The following is a 27,059-nucleotide window of genomic DNA, read 5'->3' as shown; positions in this document are numbered from 1 at the left end:
GTGTTTGAACACTGAAGCCATTCAGTTGTGGTCTAATTGCAGCGGCAAAGTCTTAAGAAAATACTACATTTCTAGTACATATGTTAGGGAAACGTACAAAAAATGGCATCAGTACAGTCTAGCACAACCGATGGCATAATTTCCAGCTTTTACTTCTAATATAACCTTGTAAAAGAAATTTAACACACTCTGGGTCTCTCTTTGTTTCTTTTATGCACCTCTGTTTGCTTAAATTCAGATATGGTACTACAAAAATAAAAAGATTATGATCTGAAACAGAATGTTCAGCCCTAAGTTTCTGTAAGGCAAAAGCTCCTGTAGAGTAAAATCTCTTATGCCCAGAGCAAACCACTAATTTATGGATATAAATAAAAATTAAAACATGCACACAAAAATCAGTATTTTATACATTAGGCTTACAGAATAGGCCTTCATAAGTCGAATAAACCCTCAAAAAAAAAAAAAAAATCAAAGTTCATTACCTGCTACCACTGTAAGACCTTAAAAAAAAAATTTGTAACATGGAATGAGTCTTAACACCTGTCCAGTAAGAAAGGTCAAATGACTGAAGAGAAAAACTTTTAAGGGAGTCTATCAGGTTTTGTCTAAATATTATACAAAGAAACTCACAGGTCTCAGTCCTCTGTTTCTTGTCTTCACCATTGAACTTAAGTGCATGCCCTTGTCAAGGATGAAAGAAACTAAAACTCTAGTCTGAACCAACTGAGAAACTGTCTAAGGGACTGATTGATATGCAATTTGATCTCTTGAGGCTATTTAATGATTAGAATTTGATATCTCCCTCTTGGCATTCCAGTCTCAGAAGAAGAGACATGAAAAATGTTACAATAACCAGAAACAGGGTAGGAAAATCAATTTAAACCAGCTGGGCATGTGAACACATGCAAAAGCACAGACACACACACACACACACAGACACCCAGACAGACACACACACACATGTTAATATATATGGCACAAAAAAAGTTGCTACTTTATTATACAAATTCTTAGAACTGAATTACACAGGAGACAGGCAGGACATTTTCACTGCCTTACCTGGTTCAGTTACCAGGTGGTGATACTGCCTTCATTCATATGATAATGTCACAATTATGCATTCATTCTGGGAATGGGAAAGTTGAGTGGCTACCCTCATTAACATGAAGAAATCTAAACCCACACCTCCCTCTTTCAAGTTACAAACATTAGCTTTCACATAAGGCCGGGATAGCTGTGAGGACTCTGTGAAGCATTCTCAATCCTGAACCACAAGGCTTGACTCTGAGATTCTCACCCTTGGACTGTGAGAAAACTCTAACGTTGAATTCCCATAAAGTACAAACTTCCTTGGACAGGTATTCTCACTTTCAAGCAAGCCTCAAGCAGTTTGTAGGAGAATTATTTCATAAAATAAAAATCGTGACTGGAGATTATCGTTACTATGCTTTTACATTATCAAATTTTATAAATTAGATCTTCCCCTTAGGTTTTCTTTCTTTGTTTGAAAGAGGACAACTTCAGCAGCATAAGAAAGAGTGTCCTCCAGCTTCTGTTCCTGTATGACTCTCCTCCTAACTTAGTGGGCTTTCAACTGATGAATTCTGTCTTGGACCACTTATATTTAAGAGCTGAGAGAACATGTCTCAGCAAGATAAGTATCCACAAAATGTGAAAAATGGGATCACCAGAATCACTCTAGATCAGTGTTGCTAGATCAACAAAGCTGGTGAAGGGGCTGGAGCACAGATTTTACGAAGAGTGGCTGAGGGACCTGGGGTCATTTAGCCCAGAGAAAAGAAAACTTTGGGGTAGTCCTTATTGCTCTCTTCAAATACCTGAAAGGAGGCTCTAGCAAGGTGGGGGGCAGTCTTTTCTTCCAAATAACAAGCAATAGGACAAGTGGAAATGGCCTCAAGCTGGAGCAGGGGAGGTTTAGATTAAATATTAGGAAAATTTTTTTCACCAGGAGGATTGCTAAGCAGTGGAACAGGCTGCCCACAGAAGTGATGGAAGCACCATCCCTGGAGGCATTTGAAAGGCAGGTGGATGTGGTACTTAGGGACATGGTTAAGTGGTGGGTGTGGCAGTGCTGAATCTTAGAAGTCTTTCCAACCAAAACGATTCTATTGTTCTATGACCTTAGACAACATTAGTGAGACCATTCCTGTGCTGCCTGCTGCCTTCCCCTCTTCCCAGCAAACACAGTTTAAAAGTTTGCCTAGAAGAGAATCTGTGGCATATCCTCTGCTTACTGTCCTGTCTATGCTGAATTCAATAATGAAGGATTAAATTCTTGATTTTCTAGCCGACATAAGTACTGGGAGCTGTGAATTGTATCACATACTGTGGACCACTAAAAGCTAAGCATAATATTACCATACAGAAGTCCCACTATGGATCCATATCTTAGGCTGTTTTTCCCAGTAAGCACTGGAATTCAGGGCCTAAGCAGTAAACTAGATAGGGCTAGAGCATGGATTCCAACATTGTCCTGCCCCAGTATTCATACCTCCCAGCCAATGCACAGGAATAAGCAGGGAGTAGGATAGGCCAGAGGTATTCCTCAACAGACAGATAGGTTTTTTTCTTTTTAGTATGAAAGATTTTAACTATAGACATGCAAGCTCTGCTGTGTTACGTGGCCTCAGAGGCAGAGAACAGGACCTGGATTATTTTATTTACTAAGAGATATAACCTCATGGGCAGAACCAGAGATATCTTTCCTCACCACTGATGGATGCCTGAACCCCAAGTTTACATTACATAAAAGTAGCCACAGTCAAAGTTTTTGCTGAAATATAGAAAATTAGGGGGAAAAATAGAGGTTATGTTCCCCCAGAAATTTAATGATATATGACTGTCATCTCACATCAGAGATATTGACAAACCTGTAATATGAAAAGATGTACAAAACAACAACAACAACAAAAGTGAGATTTATTTCCAAAACAACAATAAAAGCCTGGAAAATATTAAGCAAAATCCAACAGCAAAATGTAGAAATCTAAGAAACAGACTTCTGAAATTTCACCACCTTGGAAATGCAAATTCTAAAATGGTTACAAAAACTAGCAAGAAGATATGCTACAAAGAATAATTCCATGTAGTCACAAGCTTTAAAAATATGTCTTCATGCCAGTTACTTGAGTTTTGTGTAGGTTTTTTTAATCACTATTATTTTCTATTGGTTGCCAAAACATGCCACAACATGCCAAAAAAGCAGGAAAGCTAAGCTTGGAAAAGATATAAATTTTTTTCTGGTAGTTTTCTGTTCAGTTAAAAAGGTCCTACCTTTCAGATCCCACATTCCCAAATGATAAAAATCCAATCGTCTTTCATGATCTTTTAACAATTCCAAGAGAAATCTCAGAAAAATAAATAAATGCTTTTCTCTTAGGTTAAAAAAAAAAAAATTCTCAAAATTATCTGCATGACAACCTCTATCATTCTACTACATGGGAAACTTCAAAGCCATCTCACATGCAGTTAATTATATTTTCTTGCATCAAAGGGTTTTAAGAAATCTAATGCAATATTTGCTTTGTAATGTGTAGAGCTGTATCTGAGTCAGAAATGGAAGCCAACAAAAATCACAGAAGCTGTCGTTTCTCCTCCTGCTCATCCTTCCAACCCCCATTATTGGAATGTTTCCATCTTTGCCTAGCCCAATGAATAGGTATCTTCTCTACCTTGGAAACACATACTAAAGCTCATGTTCATCTCCCAAACTCTACATGAGAAAGTCAGATATTCTGTCTATACCAGAAGCATATAGTTCAGGCAGCAATTCTTCCTACTGTAACGTAGGTATTTGACATTAAATATTAGTTGAAGTCAACCACTGTGAAAACATCCTGAAGGTTATGTTTAAAAAGCCCAAGTGATTAGCCTAGATTAGACAGGTAACTGTCCTAACTGAGCTGTAGCAAGATGATTCTTTCTTTCATCTCTTACCAATATAAACAGAATTATCTTTATAAGCACAGAGTTAAGAAATTAGTAACTTCACTCTTTGTTTCATACATGAACAAAGTCCTCATGACTAAAATCAGGAAGATCTTATTCGGCTGTGAATTTCTTAACAGTTTTTGTCTGTTCTATCATTAATTGTGCTGATAGTTTATCAAAGATGATATAGCATCCATTGGTAGGAAATTCAGTATGCAGAGTTAAAACTAAAATTCAGACATTTTCTCACCTAACGTCCAATTAATTTTATTTTCTGGGGCTGTTTTTATTATTATTGTCATTAATATTGTTATTCCCATAGCCATCTTCAAGTTATTTTAAAGACTGCTGCAATGTATCTTCCTTGGTGTACCATCTTCACCTAATACTAGCCTTTACTAACATAGAACTGATAGGTTTGTGGAAAAACAGTATTATGTTAGAAACATTTGGGTTATTTATTTTTAAAAAACATGTTTCCCATTATTTTTTGGTTGCAATGAGTACCATTTATGAATGACTTTCTGACAAGACCCATACAATAATATTATTATCATATTATTTAGCACACCTACCTGCTTTCACAAGACTGCAAAACTATATGGGCATTTTAAAAAATGAGGAGAAATATTTTTTAACAATATGATTCCATGACAAAACGTTATGCCTTGGTACCTTTTCAAGACCCACCTTACTCTTGTTCTTCCCTGCCTGAAAATGTCGTCTTATAAAAGTACCTATATTTTTCCTCTTTTGCACATAGCCTTCTCAGTTATTTTCTAATTCTCAAATCTTTCTTGTAGAGTGCACACTGCTAGCATATTCCTTTCTCCAAATCATAATTCTTTCCTGTGACTTTTCTTCTCCCTGGTCATTTGTTTTTAGCTTCTTTTGTATACAGGAAAAGTAATATGCCCATCAAATCAATCAATGTAAAATTGATTTTTAATTTGTGGAAGGAATTTATTTCGGTTTTTTTTGTAAAGGGTTTCTGGTTTTCTTATTTATTTGGTTTTGGATTGTTTTTTTTTTTTCCTTTTTTTCTTGTATCATATCCATATGGGATGATATTGCAGAAAAAAAACCAGAAAACAATTTGCAGCTGCCAGGTTGACTAGGAAGGACTGATCTATTTTTTCCTGCCCTCGGTCAACGGATTTAGGTCAGGATTGAGAAAAAATATACCTTGTCACATGGCAGGAGTTACAGCTTCCTGTGTGCTTCTATTATATCATCTTAAGAAATCTCACCAATAAAACATAATACCAACCAAAAATATCTGCCACAAACTAATGCAGTCAATTAATAGAACAGATGGAGGTCAGGGCAGACAATTAAATCCCTTTGACAGAGGAAAAGATTATTCTACCTCATATTGGAGATATGTCAGTAATTCCTGTGTGATCTGACTTACACTTTATTCTTCAAAATAATTCCTTCCATAATGCCTTCTTTGGCATGAGAGAAAAAAATCCATCATCTAAAGGTCTTGTTTGCAGCTGTATATAACTATTTATTTTTAAATAGTGGGATAGTGCACATATGTTTTTTCAGCAGTATTCTTACTGATTCTCAGAACAAGCAAATCAAATCTCCTTTTTGCCTTTGTTTAGACAGCTGCTGCTCCTTGAAGTCCGCCCCTCAAAAGGATGATACAGCTATCACCTTGGCAAGGTGCTAACCACTTTTTTTGGAATTTACTATTGTCTTCTATAGGTATTGAAGATAACCATCAAGGAATCCTGATTCATTATTTCTCTGGCCCTAAATTTCATCATAATTGCAACAATTATCTTTCCTAAAGTCTTACACCAAGATGGTTGTATTTCTGGACATGGGAGCTACACTGCCAATAATACAAACTGTAAGTGTTGTTCCCATATTCTGGCAATATCAATTACATATTTTGTGTTTCAAACAGAAAAGAAACTGAGTTTTGGGGGTTTTTTTGTATTCTGATTTTGATGATTTCCAGCATATAGATTTCAAATGATAAACCATAAACAGCTATAGGGAAAAATTGTTCAGCTAAGGAATGAAATTAAGTTCCCTGTGAGCTATTTTTTCACAGAAATAAAACTTTGCATCAAATGACTTTCAATTTGTTTTTAAATAAAGGTCAACACAAGTTTTGATGACTCTTTAACACCTTTTGTTAAGTTATCCTCATAGCATACTGTGGTAATATTTAAATTACAACAAGCTCAGACAAAGTTGTACTAATACTATACTACTATTTCAAAGCACTGAAAATCCATATTCCAAAAGACAATGAAGATGCCAAGAGAATGACCTATTAGTGTAATTGCTGTGATTGCTCTGTCCTAGCTTCAATTTTCATTGACGAAATTCTAATACATCCATTTTCTTTGTCAAACCCATCTATTGAAACTCCTGCTTTCTTAATTAATAAACTTAGATTGCTTAATTTCTGCACTAGCCTAAAGCTTTGACTTTCAGATGTTTAATGAATTCTGCTCTCAAATTAATATACATTTTTTGCTGAATATATCAGATCTGAATTTCTTGTACCTTTATATAGCTTATTACCTCACTGCTTATACATTTTAGTTTTGACGGCTCCTAATGAAAACAGATTCTACTCCTGCCATTGCTTGAACTTTGTATTGTAGCCTCACACCATTCCACTCAATGAGTCGTATTTCACTAATACTTTATAAAAAATATTAAACAAAAACTATTTCAGTAGTCTTTAAAATATTTACTTCTGTTTCATTTGGTCAAATAAAGTATATTTCTTTTAACTTTTTCCTTTAAACATTTATTAACAACAGAAACACTAAGTCTCTAATTATTCATCACCTAACTTTTCAAGTGACTCAGCATCATTATTTATTTTTTCCATCACTTTTGATACTTCCATATAATGAAAGCGAAAGGGTCATACTGTTATTTTAAATCCACTGAAAGAAAAATGGAATTGCTCTTAAACGAAAATCACAGGAGAACATATTGTTTGAAGTTGGAACGGGCCTCTGGAGTTCATCTGGTCCAGCCCCTCTGCTTGAGGAGGGATACCTGCAGCCTGTTTTGGTAACATGTTTAAGTAAGAATAGACTGCGTCTCAGTGTACCAGTTAGATTGCTCATTATTCAGAGCTAGTTTTCAAGGATTTGCATCTCATCTTAATGAATCAAATTCATGACATATGCCTACCCATAAGAGTAGTCACAATGATATGATACAGAAGAGGAAATATCACCTACGTACCTTTAAAGCAGAGCAAAAAGCCTCAAACAATAGAAGCAACAGAGTTTTTCAGTATAATTAACTCCACTGACTGCAAACTACATTAGAATTAAATGTGTGATTTAGTTCCAGATAAAAGAGTTTTGTTTCCACCATGGAGAGACAAACCACAATTTTAATAGATATTTTGGTTGCAGGTTATTAATTTCTTACAGCAAGAAAAAATGCAGCTTTTTAAGATTATAACTAGGCACCAAATTTTGTCAGTTACTTCCTGAAGTTATATTGAAAGATAAAAATTTAAGCTGGTTTTTCTAACATTCTGTGAATAGTTGTGTAAGCTTTAAATCCACACTCATGCTGCGAGCACAGAAGAGTGAATTTCCATCACTCTTAATACAGTTGCAACCAGGTGAAAAAGAGAACAGTACTACTTCATACATTTTCAGAAGAAACAGAGCCTATAATGAAAGCTGACAGAACCTGATTTTACTTAACCTGAGTTGTTTCACCTGCACTCAGATATTCTGAGCTTTTTTTAAAGTTGTGGATAACAATATTACCATATTTGTGTTGTGTTCCCATTCTCTGGCTTTTTTCTTGGAAAATAAAAATGGAATGCAAAGCAGTATATATGAAAGAAAATGTGGGGGGGGGGGGGGGGGTATTGATAATAAACCTGGTAGAAAGAGTGGTTTAGATACCTTCAGCTTCCGTATTTAAGATCCAATAGAAAACACGGTGTGTGTGTGTGTATATATATATTGCACAACATCAACATAAAATAAAAACAAAATAATGCTCTAAAAAAATGCTGTACAATACCAGCTATCTGAGTCTAAATTGGCATGCAATTAAAGCTAAATGTATTTTGTATTCATATATACAAACAAACATATTTACCTTCAGAATCAAATAGTGATTTTCAATTCTAAGTAATTTCTACAAGCAGTTTGGCTTCCTGCTGGCAAAAGCATTTTATTTTTTTCTTTCAAAAAAGAAAGAAATATGCCATCATCTTCCTTAGTCACTCAACAGCTGTATCAATTTGTTTTCAGGGCAGTGATTAGCATAATTGTGGTGGATTACTTGCATTTGGCACAGAATGGAAGTAATTCAGAATTTTAGCAGATATGACATAGAATGTATGGGATATCCAGGCCCTCTGGAGTGGTGCTGGAAGTTTTTTTCCTAAAACTGTACTGAAAGCCTATTTATAAAACCCAAATCTGTCTGAAAAAATAAAAAACCTCAATTCTTCTGATATGCTGTTTGACAAACAACCTTGTACTATGGCTAGGGCACACAACCATGAAATCAACTGCAAATAGCTACATTGAGGGCATTTCTCACAGGGGTTTCAATGTGATATAATTGCTTTAAAAATCATAAAAAAACCCCAGACTGTGATTCCATCATTACTGATTTTCTACTTTATCGCCACATTCCAGTTCCGATGCTGAGGTGCATACAGCACTACATTTAGTGCTATAGGAGTGTTAAAATTGATCAGTCATGTATACTCTCAGCTATTTACCTTAATACTCTTGCATGTTTTATAAACATGCATAGATAATCACTGTATGATACTATACAGAAATATGATAAAATTATAAAATGGTTTTGGTTGCAAGGGACCTTTAAGACTATCTAGTTCCAACCTCCCTTCCATAAGCAGGGATGCCACCCACTAGATCAGGTTGCTCAAAACCACCCAATCTGTCTTTGAGCACTTCCAGGGATGGGACATCTGCAGCTTCTCTGGGCAACCTGTTCCTGTGTCTCACCACCCTTAAAATAAAGAACTTCTTCCTTACAGCCCCTCTAAATCTATGCTACTTCAGTTTAAAGCCATTCCCCTTTGCTTCCTGCCACTACAGGCCCTGAAAAAAAGTATCTCCACATTTCTTGTCAGCCCTTTTTTATATATTGAAAGGCTGCAGTAAGACCTCATAAGAGTCTTCTTCAGGCTGAGCAACTCCAACTGTCTCAGTCTGTCTTCACAAGCAAGGTGTTCCAGTCCTCTGATCATCTTTGTGGCCGTCCTTTGGACCCACTCTTACACATCCACATCTTTCTAGTGTTGAAGACTCCAGAACTGAACACAGCATTCCAAGGTGGAGTTTCACCAGAGCAGAATAAAGTGGCAGAATCACCTCCATCGACCTGTTGGCCACTTCTTTTGATGCAACCCAGAGTACAGCTGGCTTAGGGCTGCAAGCACACATTGCTGACTCATTAACAATTTCTCATCCACCAGTACCTCCAAGTCCTTCTTTGCAAGGCTACTTTTAATCCACTCACCATCCAGCCCCTACTGAAAATGGATATTGCCATGACACAGGTGCAGGACCTTATACTAGTCTTGCTGAACTTCATTAAGTTTTCATGGACGCATTTCTGCAGCCTGTTGAGGGTACCCCTGGATGGCATTTCTTCCTTCTAGTGAATCAGTTGCACCACTCATCCACAGACTTGCTGAGGTGCATTTAATCCCATTGTCTATGTTACTGATGAAGATATTTAATAGCATTGTCCCAGTATGACCTTTGAGAGACATCACTCATTACTGTTTTCCACCAGCAATCAATGTAGCCCTTGGTTTCCAAACCTAAATTACAACCTGTATAAAAAGCATTGCATTATATGGTCATCCTCTGTTATAGAAGCTGGAGCTGATGATCCCAGAAATCATCTTCCGTCAGTTGTTTCCAAAAGAAACTTGAACTTCGGGGTGCAGAGCTCAAATTAAGTCATGGGGATACTAGGAGGACACAAGATTTTGCCATTACACAGAGCTATTCCTTTTATATGAAAACTGAGGGAGATAACTGCTGTACAGCAGGTAAAGGGATATTTGTTAAGAGATATAGATGGTTGTCCCTTCTTGTCAGCTACTGAGTTGTCCAAACAAGACAAACTGTGGTCTTGTGGTTAAAAATGCAGATTCAGTGTGTTCTGAACCTTGACAGGAAGAGGACAATTGCTTGCCTGTAATTCATTTACACTGGAATCTTGTGCTCAAAAGCTTTACTGTTCTTAGAAAAAAACCCCAACACTGAGTTATTATGAACTTTCTTAAGAATTAAGAGTTCCCTGTTGAAACAGATATAACAGATATAACATCACTCACTACCTGTTATTCAGTACAGTAGATTTAAATTATGAGTCATGGTGATAAAACATTTTCAAGTTTAAACACTGAGATAGTAAAATTTGCACTCCAGTTCTTTGAATTGAACATGACTGAACTTTAAATGAGCTGTCTGTGCAAAAGAGTGTGATTATTTTTATTTCACTTTTACTTATTACTCATGATGTTATGATTCAGTGAACTCCCATTATCCATGGAGTCTGTATAATGTTGAAATTACACAACTTTAACCATTCTCTATTATTGTTGTACAATACTTTGTGTAATGTTATGTTCAAATTAATTTTCTACAAAATCAATTATATTTCTGGAAGCATTACTTAGATAAGAACAGTGTATGAGTCTTAAAGATTCAAGACAATCATGACTCATACTTTTATAAAAATGTTTAACTATCTTCCCAAAGCTTTTAATAAAGCCAATGAACTTAGGTAGAAGTTTTAAAATTACTTAATTACATTGCCACCTGAAAGTAAATTTAATGACCTGGAAAGTTTTGGTGTTTGCTATTTCATATCCGAGTAATACTTGAAAATGTATTCCATTCTCATTTGGGCTCTTCAGAAATTCACATATTGGTGGAGGTCATCAGAGTTTACCTACTTCTAGGTACTTTAGGTCAGTCATACCAAAATGCATAACTAAATATTGGAATAAAAAATTAATGGATACATCATTTTGAATTCAAATGGAAGCAAGGAATTATTTATATTCATTAGAGAATCTGAATATTTTGATTCCACTATTCACAGTAGGTCTCTACCTTTAATGGAAAACACACCCTAATATCAGTGATGTACTGGATTTGCTAAGATTAGATTTACCAGTAACATCTCACAGCAAGGCAGATGATGCAACTTAATTTATTTTTTCTAGATCAACTGAGATGCACTGGATTTACAATTTCAGAATACTCTCCCTGGAAACAAATTTATAGATGCATAGAGAGCTTTGGAACATCCTACAACCAAATCTAGACAAACTCTAATTAAAGCCTGGTTAAATTTCCAAACAGTAGGTGTTAAATTCAATTCACACTACTGGAATTTCTTGAAGAAGATACAGTTTCCAATTTGGAAACTTACTGAAATGCTGAGCATCAGCCTCAATTAATTGACATGACCAGACCATCAGTCTGGGTTCAATTGGTAACTTCTTAAGTTGCTCCTGCTTATCAATTATGTTTCAGTCTGGAAAACACACCTTCTATCTTTATAAAAGGAAAGAATTTTAAACTGGGTTGTTTCCTTCCTTCCTTCCTTGTGTTTCAAAATTAAGAATTGGTAGGAAGAATGAACACTATGATGTCAGCAGGGCCTATGTATCGTAGTACAGGTCTTAGGAGCCTACATAATTGATAGATTTCCATACTAAAATTGTGCAAATATTTCACCAAGACAGAAAAAATGTGGGGAACATTTTTTTCCACCTACGAGTATAAAATCAGTGAGAGCCTAAAAAGAAAACTGGAGGAGTTGAAGATGCTGCTTAACCAGAGGTTGGACTGCTCAGCTGAGTACACTTTCATATACAGCCTTAAATCCTGACAAGAGGAAGGCAAAGATTCTTATCTGAATCCCAAGAGCTGAAAAATAAGCTGAGGAGAGCTGAAAGCTCTAAGAATGAGAATATATTGTGCCCTGATTTTCCTCAGAGAACAAAGAGTTGATCTGTTTCCTAAAACTCCCAAGACTAAAACTGGAACAATTTATTCCTGCCTTCTAATATAAAGGCTTTATTTTTCCTTCACATTTGTTACCATAAATGATACAAGACAGAAGGTTTGATCAGAATCTGAGAACATGATCAAGAATCTGACAGTATGTGGCTACATCAAAGAAAAGACACAGCGCTTCACAGACTACCACAGGGCTCCATCTGCACATTCAGCTGTCAGGCTGGGATTCTAGAATGAAATCCCACCATTTAAACTTGCTTTACACTTCTGATGTAAGATCAAAATCTGAGGACAAGGCACGGGCCATTTGTTTGCTTCAATTTTTGCTACTATATTGTGCATTGCCAGAAAATACATTTCATGTGCTCCAAACATAAACTGATGTTTTCTGTTCTTGAGAAAGATCATGGGTTTATCATGTTGAAGAATTCTATCTGGAATTATGGATGAGAAAGATAGCAAGTAAGCAGTTAAAAAGTTCAAGATTTAGGGATTTCTTTCTGTATTTCTCTTAACTGAGTACAATATAGCCAAAGTCATAGGCAAAATCTGTCCAAATTACTGTCCCTAGTTATTTTTTTAAATTTTTTGTTCTTCTGTTCATAAATGGATCCCTATTGTCTTCTGAAGATACAACTTCAAGGTTAGTTTGGCTCGGATTATACATTTTCATGAAGGCCTTCAGATACATTTCTATTTGTCTTCTGAAATATTCTCAATACAAACTTTTTCTAGACAAAAAGGAAATCAACAAATATTTCCGTAATTCTTCTGTTGTGTATTTTGGAGTACCTCAGGGTTGGCAGTTGAACACAAATATTTGTGGCTACTTCAGAAAATTAGCAAACAGAGAAGCAGAAATAAATTTTATCCTGATTTATAACTCCATTTTCTAATCTCTTTTTCTTTGGTTGTTTTTTTTAATGTATAGTCCAATTATCACCTCACATGAACAAGGAAATTTTCAAAAGGCACAGCTGGCTTCTGATGTTCACTAGCTTGCAGTGTGAGTTAAAAGCCAGACATCAATAGGCTCCATCTCACTTTTCTGTTTTAATGTTTGCTTCCTTTTCTTCTCCTCCTCTCTGACTTTCCTGCTGTGCGTTATGAAGAACAAACAAAATGCTGAGAAAACAGAGGAAACTAAAATCACACCATCCCTCAGTTTTCTCTTCAGAACCCTCTCCCCAGCATCTTGTGGTCTATCTCAGTGGACGGTGATTATCCTGAGATGAGACTTTCCCTTCTTGAAATATGGCTGTGGCTTATTCTAGTGCCAGACAAGGTAAATGTACCACAATTTTTTAATCTAAAGGAATTGTTATTATTTCAACTTTGACTTTAGCTTTATATGAGCCTTGTATTCTTTATATTACTTGCTTTTCTTATTCCTGAAAAAAAACGTCATGAGTTGTCTGGAGTAAGTGAATTCTATGTATGTCATTCATGCATATTGTATTACTCACTATATAACCCTTAAGAGTTCAGATATTATCACAATCAGTTTGGATGCTAAACTATTAAACAGGCCCCTGTTCATAAAGTATTTTTTGTTCAATTATATGTAAATTGCTACAAATTGGAATAAACATGGTTCAGTGATGCAAATCACAGGAATTTTCAAAGCTGCTATTTTCTTTGTCTGAATTTTACATTTCACATAATGGTACCCTCTATTCTCATAACTAACCTGTCACACTTTGAATTATTGCTTATTCACAACTTTCTCATCAAATCAGATATATTATTATTATTCCTTCTCCTTGAATTTAGGTCCCAGTGTCAACAGAAAATTGAAATGTTATTGTACTACAGCTAGTGTAATGATTACAGAAAAAGTCACATCTGCTTTGAAGTTCATGGATAATATAAAGTGAAAAGGAAGAATGTGCACCAGAGAAACTTTTCTGGTCTCTTTTATATCTCATTCCCTTCTCATTAATCAATGTGTCAGGCACAGTATGGAAGAATGGTAATTAGATTAAGGTGTTTTATAAATAGAATATATTCTATGCATAGATTTCTAAATAAAACCCTTGGTACGTATTTCTTATTGATATAAGAATGTTTACACATCTGTGTACATGTATATACACATACATATAACTACATGCATTACCTGTGTGCATGTTATGCATTAAAATATGTTCTCTCATATTTTGCTAAAAACTGAGAGGAAAAAATAAATCCTTATGGTAACAATATGGAAACAGCAACCAAGCCTCTTTTTTAGTACAGCCCCACAAGAACTCTGGAACCCAGCCTTGCCATGCAAACTGAAGACTGTCAGCTCTATCTGGTACAGTGTGGCCAGGAACCCCCAAACTTTACTAAATAGCAGTGTCACAATAGCCAGGTTTAATCTCACGTCTTTTAACTACAAACTGATTGGCATCATTCAATACTTATAGAATGGAAAAATAATAACAATTCATGCTTATCGTAAGTAAGCACATAAACAGCGCTAATGCTGACAATGAACTGTATTCCCTGTCTCATTGGATGAACACATGGTAAACAAACCTTTTAACTGGATGTACATACGTCCTGGATTGCAGTGTATTCTATTACCATCCTCATGAGCTGTTGAAACCAGCTGGGGCAGTGCTTCCTTGCCTCCTCCCTTCGGACTATCATCTGTTAATGAGCCCAATCAACGCCTTGCTTAATGACTCATCATCCCATTGTGAGATGCTCCACCCAGAGGGAGGAACCAAGCATTCCATCCTGGATATAATCTGAGATTCCGAACACCACAGACACCCTTTCCACTGGATTCCCAGAGGACAGGAGCTACACAGCCACTACTGGACCTTCCAAGGAAGAGCAGACCCTTCTACAGGATCACCACTTCAGGAGGACTGCAGCCACCATTTTGTCAGACTGCTACCACCACCCTGACTAGCAGGCTGTCAGGCTGTATCTTGACTCTGTCAGTTTGAACCAGTGTTTTCTGCCTTTTTTTAAAATATTCCTATTAAACTGTTGTTCTGACTTGGTGCCTCCCACTGGATTGTTTTCAAACTAGTACAATATATTGCAAAGATATTTCAAACACAGCAACAGAGACTTGCCATCTTTCTTTTACATATTTTTATGAAAAAAGGAATTGCTATGAACATACTTTTAGTACTTACCACTGTGTTGTATTTTTGAGAAGGCTTCAGCATTCCCCCATAGGAGGCAACATGATGTCATTTTAGTTACAGCAGGAATTTTTCCTGTTAGAAAAAAATATATAGTGTTCTTCAGTAAGTGAAGAAAAGAAATGCGTGGTTATGAGTCACAAATGGTGAATAAGTTACTTAAATAAATAAATCACCTGTAATGCTGTTTTTCAAGATTCCAAAAAGAGACATCACAATATTAATTACCACACAATAAATACATTAAGCATAGTGTATTGATTTCTGTCATAAAAATTGCTAGCAGTATTTTTTCTTTGCAGATTGATCACTGCTACAAAGACAGAATTGTCTTTAAACCTGTATACCACAAAAGTATACATTTTTGAGAAACTGCTAAGGCAAGTAAATACTTTGAAATCCAAGACACAGAAGAAAGCATGACCAAACACTTTGGTTTTAAATATTTCTGTAAACATATATTATGCATAGCCAAATATAAAATTTAAATAGTCAAATATATTTAAATATATTCAATTTAATTTAAATAATCAAAATTTTAAGCCATTTTACTAATGTTTATTCTTTCCTATGTGTAATTCAGAACTATAGTTTATACTTCAAATGACATTTTAATGGATAGACTATTTCTGAAGAAACTATCCATTTTAGATAGACTATTTAGATAAATACTGGTATTTAATCTATCAACAGTCTGTTCTGTCGAGTATCTTGAGACACTGTGATTTAAAACTCAAACCTAAATAGTGTTAAGAAAGGTATTTCAGGTAATTTTAATAGTTTTCGAGACTTTAATACCTTAATTACTTCTCTTCCTTCCAAAGCCAGCAGATTTTATGGGAAATATGCACTCTACTTTTCTCTGCTTCACTCTTAAAGGCACTTCTTTCTTATCATTTATTCTTATTTTAATTAAGTTGATCAGCACACAGATTGTAGATTCTGCAATTTGAATCACAGTGAATACCTCCTCATGAATGGTTTGACTCTCTACAGCCAAACCATCCCCTGTAAGTGCAATTTATTGTAACAGCTGCAAACACAGGCCTCAGTTCTGTGTAAACACAGTCATTATCTTTATAGGCTGGAAATAAGTACCAGTGGATGTCTATGTGAATATACATCTGAAAAGGAGAAATTCTGAAATATGAAGAAAAGCAGAATTCCTTATGAATAAGGAATGTGTGAAACATCCTAGCTAAACTGTCAAAGTGTCCATCTGGACACTTGCTGCAGGGGAAGCCTGGCAACAGTGCGGCTTTTCATATACGCCCATTGAGGAATCAGATGTTGAAGTTTAGGACAATCTTTATTCCAAGCTATGGTAATGTCTTAAATCTAGCCACATGCCAGTGGCACTTTTACTGGAGATTTCACTGCTCACATAGACTTTGCCAGTCATTCCAATTCTCCAAAAGTAGTATGTGATTAAACCTAGGGTATAAGAAATAAGGAAGGATTTAAGCAGTGGCTGTGAACGGCAGTGAAAATAAGCTAAAGCTAACACAGCTTCATTTCTCAGTTATTTTAAACCTGTGTTTCTTTATTTCAACATCCTTTATAGCTTAATTACTGCTACAGGAAGAGAAAAGAGAAGAGAGTTCAGCTTTACTGGTAAACACAGGGACTGCATTTACTGTCTCTCCTTGGTACCAAAATAGTCTCCAGCTTTAAAGCATAAATATGAATTAAGAAAGTACTATTTGTGAACTAGGTTTTCCAAGTTTACCTCTGTACCTATGTGCTTATCCTTTTCACCTTCATATTATCTTACACTGTCTTCTAGTTGTCCTTGGCAGACTGAATTTGATTGTAGATGACTAGGTTATAATTTAAACTTTATATATTTTAGTAAACCACAATGTCCATTTACAGATCATGTTTAGACTTTATCTCTGCAATAGTCAACTGCTTTCAAAAGAGCAACAGTAAGTACTGCACTTCCTTTCTATCAGGAAGCATTGGCACACATTAAAAGAATAGCAGTTCAATCCTAAGACAATATAGGCATTGTCTACACACGTTTTTCTTTTTTATAGAGCTATTTTGTCTTCATATCTGTGACAACTGATTTCCTCATAACCACAAAATTTTAATGAAAATATAATGGGAATCTGGCAGTCCCTCTAAGCATATTTTTCTGAAATTTTTAACAGGTTTGCTCACCATCTCACAGATGCATTTGTAACTTAAATCTGATGGTGCTATAACGGCCCTAATTTTAATGTTACTCAATTTAAACTTACTTACTTGAGTAGTTTCTCAGAATTACCACAACTGTCTCTGATTTTATAGGTGATACAACAAGAACCCATTAATACCAACATTCTGTCATTGTGTACAGTTATCTCAGTCTACTTGAGAAATAAAATCTCTGTCTCATAAAAAATACCATTTTGTTTTGAACATGATGACCCATTCTCTCCAGCCATCCCCAAAACCCCTGAGAGCTCCTGGCAATACCTAGATATAAGCTAAAAACATTTGTTCATTCTTTGATGCTCAAATTTATTCAACACAATTACTGGACTATTGTAATTAACTTCTGTTTGAGTAGATAGGTTCATGAAGTCTAAGAAAATGCACCCTTCTGAATTTAATCTTAACATCTTTAAATCTGTAACCTTTACAGTGTTTATACACTTTTCCCTTTCAATTCATTTTCATACCAAGTTCTTTCTTTTGAAAATTTTCACAATAAGCTCTCCCCACTGTTAAATTGAAAAATTTCATATGTAGTGACAGCAATTGTATTTCACAGCAATTAAATTATTGAATCTTTTTAACTATAAACAGAAAATCAGTAATGAAACAATGGGTCATAGAATATGCTGAGCTGGAAGGGACTCATCAAGATCATCAAATCCAACTCCTGGTCCTGTGCAGGACACCCCAAGAATCACACCATGTGCCTAAGAGCATGGGAAAATGCATGCAGGCAGTTCTGTGATATTCCCTCAGTACCAATAGTCCAGAAGCCAGAATATCAAATAAGCAGATGTTGCTATTCCAACTCCTTATTGCCTGGACAGTTTGGGAGGAAGGCGCCGTTCAGAAGAGGAAAGCTAGTTAGAGGTAGATCTCACAGCAGGAAATAGACACAGACCAGCTACAGGAGTATCAGAGATATGCAAATGAAATCATTTTTTCCCCTAATTAAAGTATATGAAAGCAAAATAACTAAATCTGACCATAGGCTTCCTTTGTATTTTAGTGGGGGGAAAAAAGGCATCCTGAAATGTAGAAGACTTATTAACCGTCATGAGTCAAAGGGTGTGGGCTTCAAATTAGAAAATGAACAACCCACTCTGCACACATAACAGCTGAGGTAATGTTGATTTTGAGATATCTAAGAAATGAGTGGTGGTATCTTAATTTCTTTACTTGAACCAGATATAATTAATTATCAAATAATGCAAAGGCAGTGAAATGTAACTTCTCCTTTGCTGAATAGGCAGTAACTCTCTCTTTGCCTAAAGGGAGGAAATTCATCCAGAAGAAACCTCCCATTTTGCAGACCCATTTTGGAACTTCAATCGAAAGCAGCACACCAGAAGACAGGAAGCCTCTCATCCACACACTCCCTCTCAATGTACATATTCTGAGTTACAGTCCTTGTCTTCAAGCAGATCAGAAAGAGACGTGAATCCTGTGTTTCTTCTTTCTCTCCCATATACATTCCTCATGATTCTCTGCTCATCTATTTCTGTTTTAAGTAGTTGAACCTCTGAACCTTTCTGTACCTCTAGTTCTGATTTCTGCCTGTCCCATAAGCATGCCCTTGTAGCAGCAATAGTCAGAGAAAGCAGGGAAAAAAGACTGACACTGCTCTGAAGCCAGAGATGAGGGACTGTATCCTCAGCCACAAATAACTAAAATATCCTACAAAACAGGTGGGTGGCTTCAGAGAGAAACTACAAGAAAACAAAATATTAGGATTGTATGAATCTTGGCAAGGTCTAAGGGCAGGAAAAAGTGTAGCAGAGACCAAAGATGAACAGAGGAAGTAGGCAGAACAGCCTAACACAAACAATAAACAGAGACTGCTCTTCAGAGAAAATGGGCTGCTACCAAAGATACAGCAGCAGCAAAGAAGCAGTAACACAGGAATGGAAAGGCTGAGGCCATCTCCACAGGATGCAGATGGAGAGGAGAAATGAAGCTGTGTGTAAGGCATAATGGCATCTAGGAACAAGTGATGTGAATTTGCAGTGATGTTCACTTTTTCCATAAAGTACTAACATTTCTTGGGAAGTCTTGCCTTCAAAATTATTTGGATATGATTTTTTGCTAAACCAACTGGCAAAACACAGGTTAATTTCTCACATGGGCCACATCAGAAACATCCTGAACCACCTATCAAAAAAAAAGATATCATGTGTGATTATAGCAGATAAAAAAGATTAAAAATTCTTCCTCATCAGGAGAATAAATGAAGGTAAATATTTGAATAGAATATAATACACATTTCATTACAAAACAAAGGATGAAAGGATGACAATATTGGTGCAATGAGGTTCCAAACAAACCTAATAATTAATATTACAGGTCAAAACCTGAAAATTTGCAGGAAAAACATAAGCCATGCTGAGGGGAAAAAAAGACAAACCAAACCTAAAAACAACTAAAAAAACCCCCAACAACAAAACAAACCCAAAATACAACGACCAGGCTGGAAACAAAGACATTAGACTCACTTTGAATCAAAACAAAACAAGTCTTCTGAAGAATTTGCAAACTGCTATGAGAAGTCAGGTGGAATTAAACTCATGAAGCCTAAGCCGAAAACAGCAACACAAACCAGAGAAATGCTGAAGATGCCGAAGAGAGTAATTTGCTGTGTTAAGAAATTCTGAATGGCAAATGGAACGATAAATCCCCTTAGGGAAACTCCAGGCCAGAAAGTAACAATGCCAAAAAAGCATGTAGAACAAGACATAGAAAAAATGGAGAACATAAGAAATGCTAAGTCTAAGGTCAAAGAGAAGGGGAGAGTGCCAGCCACATGTTAAAAGAAAAGGTTGAATCTCAAGCCACGGATAAAAGAAAGGCCAAGCCTGAGATTAAGGAGGAGGAGGAAAAGGAGGACGAGATACAGCTAAAGGAGAAAGACAGCAGAAAGCAGAGAGGAAAAGAACAATCTGAATTTAAAAAAAAGACTAAGGACAAAACCGAAGCCAAAGAAAAAAAAATCCAAAGAGAGCGTCAAGACCATGCTGAGACATATTGAAATTAAAGATCAGATGGAACAGCAAGAGTTCCGCATAATAGCCCTCAAACTTGTCAAGGTACAGCATTCAGAGACTGTAGATAGGGAATAAGATTAATAGAAGACAGAATAATCCACCCAGTGGCATGGAGTTCAGATCATCTTTTGGTCCCCACTTCCAAGTATCTAGTTAAGTTTCCTTGGGACTTTTAATATTATTTTTGTATCTGAAACTAACAGCAAGAAATGTATGAAAAGGCACTTAAACAGCTATTACAGCAAGGCTCTTGCTATGCTCAAGGTAATGTTAATTATCTCTGTCACTTTGAAGTTATTACTAGTAAATCAATTACCTTTGATGAAATTATATATGCCTCTCTATGTATGAGCAAACTCTGATAAACATATCTGCCTTTCTCCCTTATGATTTTTTTAAGAGCCTAGGTGATTCAGGAAACAATTCTCCAAAAATCTGCACAGATAGAAAGACTGGAATAACTAAAAATTCATTCTATAAAAACTCATACACGAAAGCCCTCTTATAAGTGGAAAAGTTTTTATCTTTCCATAGATGATGTGTCAGATACTATCATTGCTGGTTAAGCCACTGAGCTGGTTTTCACACACCCCATAAAAATGCAGTGTAAGGTAAGGGAAACTGCAATCCCAGTTATCAAACTGATATCAGTGCATCAAAATCTGTCTGCACTTATGGAATTGCCTATCTAGCTGCATAAATTTCCATTCCTATACTATTGAAACACATTTCCGATGGATAGAACATGCACAGGGAGGCTATTCCAGTTCAGTGTTGATGAAACTGAAAGTTGCCAAGGATACAAAGCAGAGGGCCCGACTGACAGCAACAGAGGTTCTGAGACTTCCTTCTCTTGGAAACTGAGCTCTTACTCATTTTCACCTCCATGGTGTTTCCCAGTTCTCTTGAATGAAACTAAAATGTCAGTAAGACATTTCACAGAATGTGACCCATCTATACTGCATCTCCAGAACGAACATTTTCAGAAAGCCTTTCAACGTAGCACGTCGCTGAGGACATCACCAGTCCTGACTCGCCCGGGGCCCAGGACCGCCCGTCAGCCGCAGCCCGCCTGTGCCGCAGCAGGGCCGGTCCCCCGCTCGCCACAGCCCTGCCTGGGCCTGCCATAGCCCCGCTGAGGCCGGCACAGCTCGCCACAGCCCTGCCCGGCCCTGCCACGGCCCCGCTGAGCCGGGCACAGCTTCCCACAGCCCTGCCCGGCCCTGCCACGGCCCCGCTGAGCCGGGCACAGCTCCCCACAGCCCTGCCCGGCCCTGCCACGGCCCCGCTGAGCCGGGCTCACAGTGGGCCGATGGCCCAGCCTGGCCTCGACCCGCCAGAGAGGTTCCCGATGCCCGGGGCTGAAGCTGCCCCGGTGCCCTTGGCTGCCCTGCTCCTGACCGGGGGGACAGGTCCAGGCTGACAGGCCCTGCCCTGCTGCTCTCCATGCAGAGCCGCTGACATTTCTGTACCCTGTGATGCAGTGGCAGAATTACCAAGTTGAGAACAGCCAGTGAAATGTTCACATGGTAAAAAAACTCTACGGTGACCAGACCCACGATGACAGACAAATGAGGACCATATCCTTTCAGCAATTGTCATTCCACCCATAAAATAATCACCAAAATCTGCATCTCCTAAGCCCATGATATATCCCTGCCCAGCCACCATCATGAAAACTATGTAGATTAAAGCAAACACATGAAGATAAACCCACACCAAACAGTGCAGCAGAATAAACTCACACAACCTCCTAAAAAAGGAAACTAGTTATGGTTGATATTTTTATAAGTCCTCTATTTCCTGTTTCTCCACCCAGACTGACTAACACCTTAATACATCTAAGCACTAAATCCCTTAACTCCAATGAGTACTCAAAATTACTGACTCTACAGAGACCTGAGTCTTACTCTTGTCTCTATTCCTCTTATCTGGAGAAGCTTTCATTTTTTATTATAACCTATCTTCACTTTTGTTTTACATGACTGAGCCACCTTCTTAGCACTTATGCCTGCCACAGAGGTACTGCCTCTCAAATAGTCTAATTGGTAATTAAATCTGTTATAGATAGAAAGGGGTTCTATCTATTTTCCCTTAGAAGGTAATGCTCAGAACATTTGTTACTAGCAAGCTATCAGAGTAAATGCACCACTTTGGTTTCAGCCCCTTAGGAAATGCTCTTCTGCATCCAGAAGGTCAGCATTTTATCTAAGTATATTTTTTAGTAAAATGAGTGATGGTAACTCTCTTTACAAACCTTGCTAAACTTCAAGATTACCTAACCGAAATTTTAACAAAAAAATATGTCTTAAAATTTAGGAATCACAAGTGAAATAAAGTAAGAATGGCTATCTTCATAGTAGAAAATATTATATAAAGAAAGAGCAATGAGATTGCTAGTTCAATCATTCTGCATTTTGCATTAAATCATCAGGTAAAAATAAATGTCTCAAACCACAATGTACAGAAGTGTCATCACTGGATTACAGTCTCAGATCATTTAGACATTTACGCTTTTGTCTACCTTGATATTATGTTTCCTTCCCTGTCGCTACCTCTTCTCCTTCCAGGAGGTACTTAATAATTTGTTTATTCTGAACAGTATTTACCTTTGTAGACATTATCATCAAAAGCTAGGGGCAGACACAACCACATTCTACACTGACCTATGGACTAAAACCCACATGATTTAAGCTGCAAGAAATGTGTTTTTCCAACTTCCTTACTTGTCTCAAAATGATTGGTGAAAAAGAATAAACAGTATTTTCACAAGAAGCAACTTGTGATGAAGCTGGGCAGTAGAGATAAACAAACCCAAAGTACAACAGCAGCCTGATGATTTTAGCAGCTTTTAAAAACAATCAGTGTGAACAGAAGCATTAAAATATTGATTAAACAGATTTCTCTATAAATCTCATCTTAATTCAAAATTTCAGGTGTTGAATGGTGCTCAGTAGTGGGACCAGAAGCAACAGGCACAAATGAACATAGGAATTTTCCTCTGAATATCAGGAAACACTCTTCAGCTGTGAGAGTGATCAAACACTGGCACAGGTTACTCTGAGCCACTGTAGGATCTCCCACCTTGGAGATATTCAAACACTGTCTGGACATAGTCCTGGACAATCAGCTGTAGGTGTCTCTGCTTGAATGTAAGATTTGAGAAACCATCTCCACAGGTCCCTTCCAACCTCAGTCAGTAATTCTGTTCTTCCACGATCTGTAAATACATGTACATTTTTCAAGAAAGACAGAATATGCCATCAACATGATTGACTCAAGCTAGACTCCAGCTGCAAAGGTTATAGCAGATGTTCAGTGTTTGGTTATGTCTAATTCATGCCAGTGAATCACTTCATCAATTACTCAGATCATTATTTCTGCTTATGGAGTAGCGTCATTTCATATTAGCAACTAAAGAACAGCTTGAACTATAATCTCTGACATCTCAAGTGAATATCTTTCGTGAAAACTGAGCAAAAGCCTGATTCAAGTCAAATAGAACAGGGATTGCTACAATCCTATAACCCCAGGCCTTATTCTATCCTCAAGAGACAAGGAAGAAATTGTAACTCATCCTAATTGGTTTAAATCATCATACAGAATCACCTGCCTACCAAAAGAAACAACTCCATCTTCTTCCAGCACCACAAAAAACTTAATGACATGAAATGGGATGTAGGCACCCTTACACCTCTCTTAGCCTCCCTGCCAAGAACAGAAAAAACACTTAAGTCTCTATCTGGCAACCACAACGTTGTGAGCAAAAACAAACACATCTGATACCTGTAAGACTTCAACATGATGTTTATGAGAGCCCATCTAATCTTGCAGCTTAATGGCTCTATCTCTATTGCTTTTATTCCCACAGTTGTCTACATCACAAGACTTCCCAGTAAAAACACAATTCTCTTCATTTTTGTGTATGTGGTATTCCTTTTCAAACAATAAAATAACTCTAAAAGTAGGAGGAAACAGAAAGAGAGGTATGAAAGTAACTACCAAGATGTTCCAGATCACGGCTCAACCTGGGTCTTTAGCCCAATCTGCCCCAACAGTTTCAAATCCTACCCCAGGTTTGCAGTCTAAATACAGCCAGAATTTACTTTGGTAACAAAGAGCAACAAGAGAAAATTACAGAGAACTTATATCAAAGGCTCCAATTCCTCTTCCCTCAAATTCAATAAGAAAAGTCTTTCATTGGAAACTTTTCTTCCTCTAATTAAATTCTATCCCAGTTTATGCAGGCTGCACTTAAAACTATGAGTTTTCCCTTCTCAGGGAAGTTTTGGTAGTTTACCAAAATCAAAGTATATAAAAAAAGTAAATATTTTAACATTCATTTCCATTTTAGGGATAAAATGTGACAGAACAGCAATGGCAGCCACTACCAGCTTTACTATTATGTTGGGAGTCCATGAGCAGACTACAGGAGAAGTAGTCTGACAGGAACCTTATGATCAACCCAATTCCTGATCTCTAGAAGGAAAAGAGGCAGTGACACGGGTTGAAATGGATTTTTCTGGACAGAAAACTAAACTATGTTCCCTCTACAACTGGGGCATGTCGCCTGCAGTACAACCTCCCTCTTCACCACCAGTTTAGTCAGATGAACAGTGTGAATTCCTGTAGCTCAAGCAGCAACGGGCCGTATCAAGTCTTGAAATTTTGACTTAAGGTGCTTTACAGAAGGTGTGGTAAATGTATTTGGCATTGTAGGAGTTTTGGGGTTTTTTTTCTTTTCCTGTAACTTCAAATAGCCTGTGAAGACCACAAAACAATTGACAGAAAACCGGTCAAAATATGTATGGAAGGTGAGAATGTGGCCCTAAATCCTTTTGATTAAGTTTAAGGCGTTAAAAAGACATTTGTGCAACAAATGCAGTTTGTTTAATGCTTCTACTAAGAATTGAGTCAAAAGTTAAATTCATTAATTACAACCTAATCATTCATTATAGTTTTATTGTGCTGAATGAATCATGTGCCAAATGTTAGATAAAGGTTAAGAGTCATGAGAGGTCACTGGAATACCCACAAGAGAAGCATTAACACATGACAATGGATTATCTCAATCCTCAGCTAATCAACCACTCCATGTACTAACTGAATCTATTGTATTTAGAATTCTCTAAAATTAGCATCAGACAGCGTAGAATAATTACTTGAGCAAGCAAATAACAAACACAATAATAAGAAGATCCCTCACATTTCCCCACTGCAGGAAATCAATATGTTGGTAAATTTATTGAAACCCCATTACATGAACTGGGTAAGTTGCCTAAAATGATTCCAGTGTCTTGGAATATTTACTGAAGATTCTAAAGCTTCCCAAAAGTCAAATAAATCCTCTCTTGTGTCCCTTCAGAAGGAGAAATGAAAAGATTGCTCTCACTGTAAGGCTATATATAGAGTCATTGTTCTGTATTTAGAACATTCTGTTTTCAGCTAGATCTTACTTGCTCTAGGCTGTCAGTCATCTTTAGATCTCCTGCCTGCAATAGCAATAGGTTATATCATATGCACTTGATTACAGGTCATAACAACCCCAAATTTATGATTGTCATGAGTACAATATCTTTACTCTTTGTATTTATCTGGTTGAGAAGTCAATTGCTTTTCTCTACCCTGCTGTTACTTGGAAGAAAAAAGATATTCATGAGAGAACAAGCTATGAATATGTTGGCCTTTTACTGTTTCAGTATTAAAAATTGAAGAAAGGCTACAGTTGCTTTGAGCAGAAACTAAGAGATTGATCCAGAGCCCTTTGAAGTCAATAAAAGTTCTCATGATATCAGTAAACTGCAGAAGTCAGTCCACATATCCAAGTCTCATACTTGTTGTCTCATACTTGACTGCAGTCTATTGGACACATAATTTTGGGAGGAAATTCTGACAATAGCTGGTAGCTGCTACTGGAAAGTTATCAATCACACATAAGAGCATGGTTGTGACAGCAATAACTACCACAGAGTCTTGAGCAGAGCATTAAAGAGAAACATATTTTAGAAATCACTTCCACAAATGCAAAATTGCTCTCACTTTGCAATCCACAATACAAATTTTATCTCAAAAAGCTCTAAGAAGTGTTGATATACCCTGAGTTGTATAGTGAAACAAAGCTAACTCTGACCACACTGATATGTCACATACTGCATTGTAGTGCTGTGCAAAGACCATAGTTCGGGTCCCAGAGGACTTTCTGCCTGAGCAAAGCACCAGCCTCTGAAGGGCTGAACAGCACTGTCGTGTCACTGTGAGGATGGGTACTGATCCAGTAAGTAGGAGCTGTTTCATAGTGCTTTTAAATATTTGTAGAAATACTCCTCTGAGTACACACAGACTCCTGAAACACACGTGTGTGGAAGTTATGTTGGAAGGGTAATGACAAAGTGGAAGCTCAAACCAGGCACCTAAGTGGCCCTGTCTTCAAAGGTTTTGAAAAACTAATAGCTCAAAAACCCCTCTGGTGACAAACCACTGCAACAATAAAATCCTTGTCTTTCTCGGGTTCTGCAAACTCTAAATGTTATTATGTTATTTTTCAACAAGCAATTCCCTAATCTGTAGACAATTTTTGAACCATAGGTAAATATGCTAACAAAGGCATTCTGCATTAAAGTAACAATTTGAAGTTTCTATAAAGAAACGAAATCTTCCAGCAATATATAATTTGT

General features: G+C 36.9%; 1 protein-coding gene across 1 annotated transcript in view; it reads right to left on the bottom strand.

The window, feature by feature from the left end:
- Nucleotides 1-27,059, bottom strand: part of NLGN4X (neuroligin 4 X-linked) — a 170,205-nt gene that overhangs the window by 123,052 nt on the left and 20,094 nt on the right. Inside the window, exon 2 of the mRNA XM_069003916.1 lies at nt 15,131-15,214. The gene's annotated coding sequence lies outside the window, so the exon portion shown is untranslated. The remainder of the gene's footprint in view (nt 1-15,130; nt 15,215-27,059) is intronic.

Source organism: Aphelocoma coerulescens, chromosome 1, assembly GCF_041296385.1.
Source record: "Aphelocoma coerulescens isolate FSJ_1873_10779 chromosome 1, UR_Acoe_1.0, whole genome shotgun sequence".
Lineage (NCBI taxonomy): Eukaryota > Metazoa > Chordata > Aves > Passeriformes > Corvidae > Aphelocoma > Aphelocoma coerulescens.
Note: the sequence above shows the minus strand (reverse complement) of the source record. Positions and strands in the feature narration are given on the sequence as shown.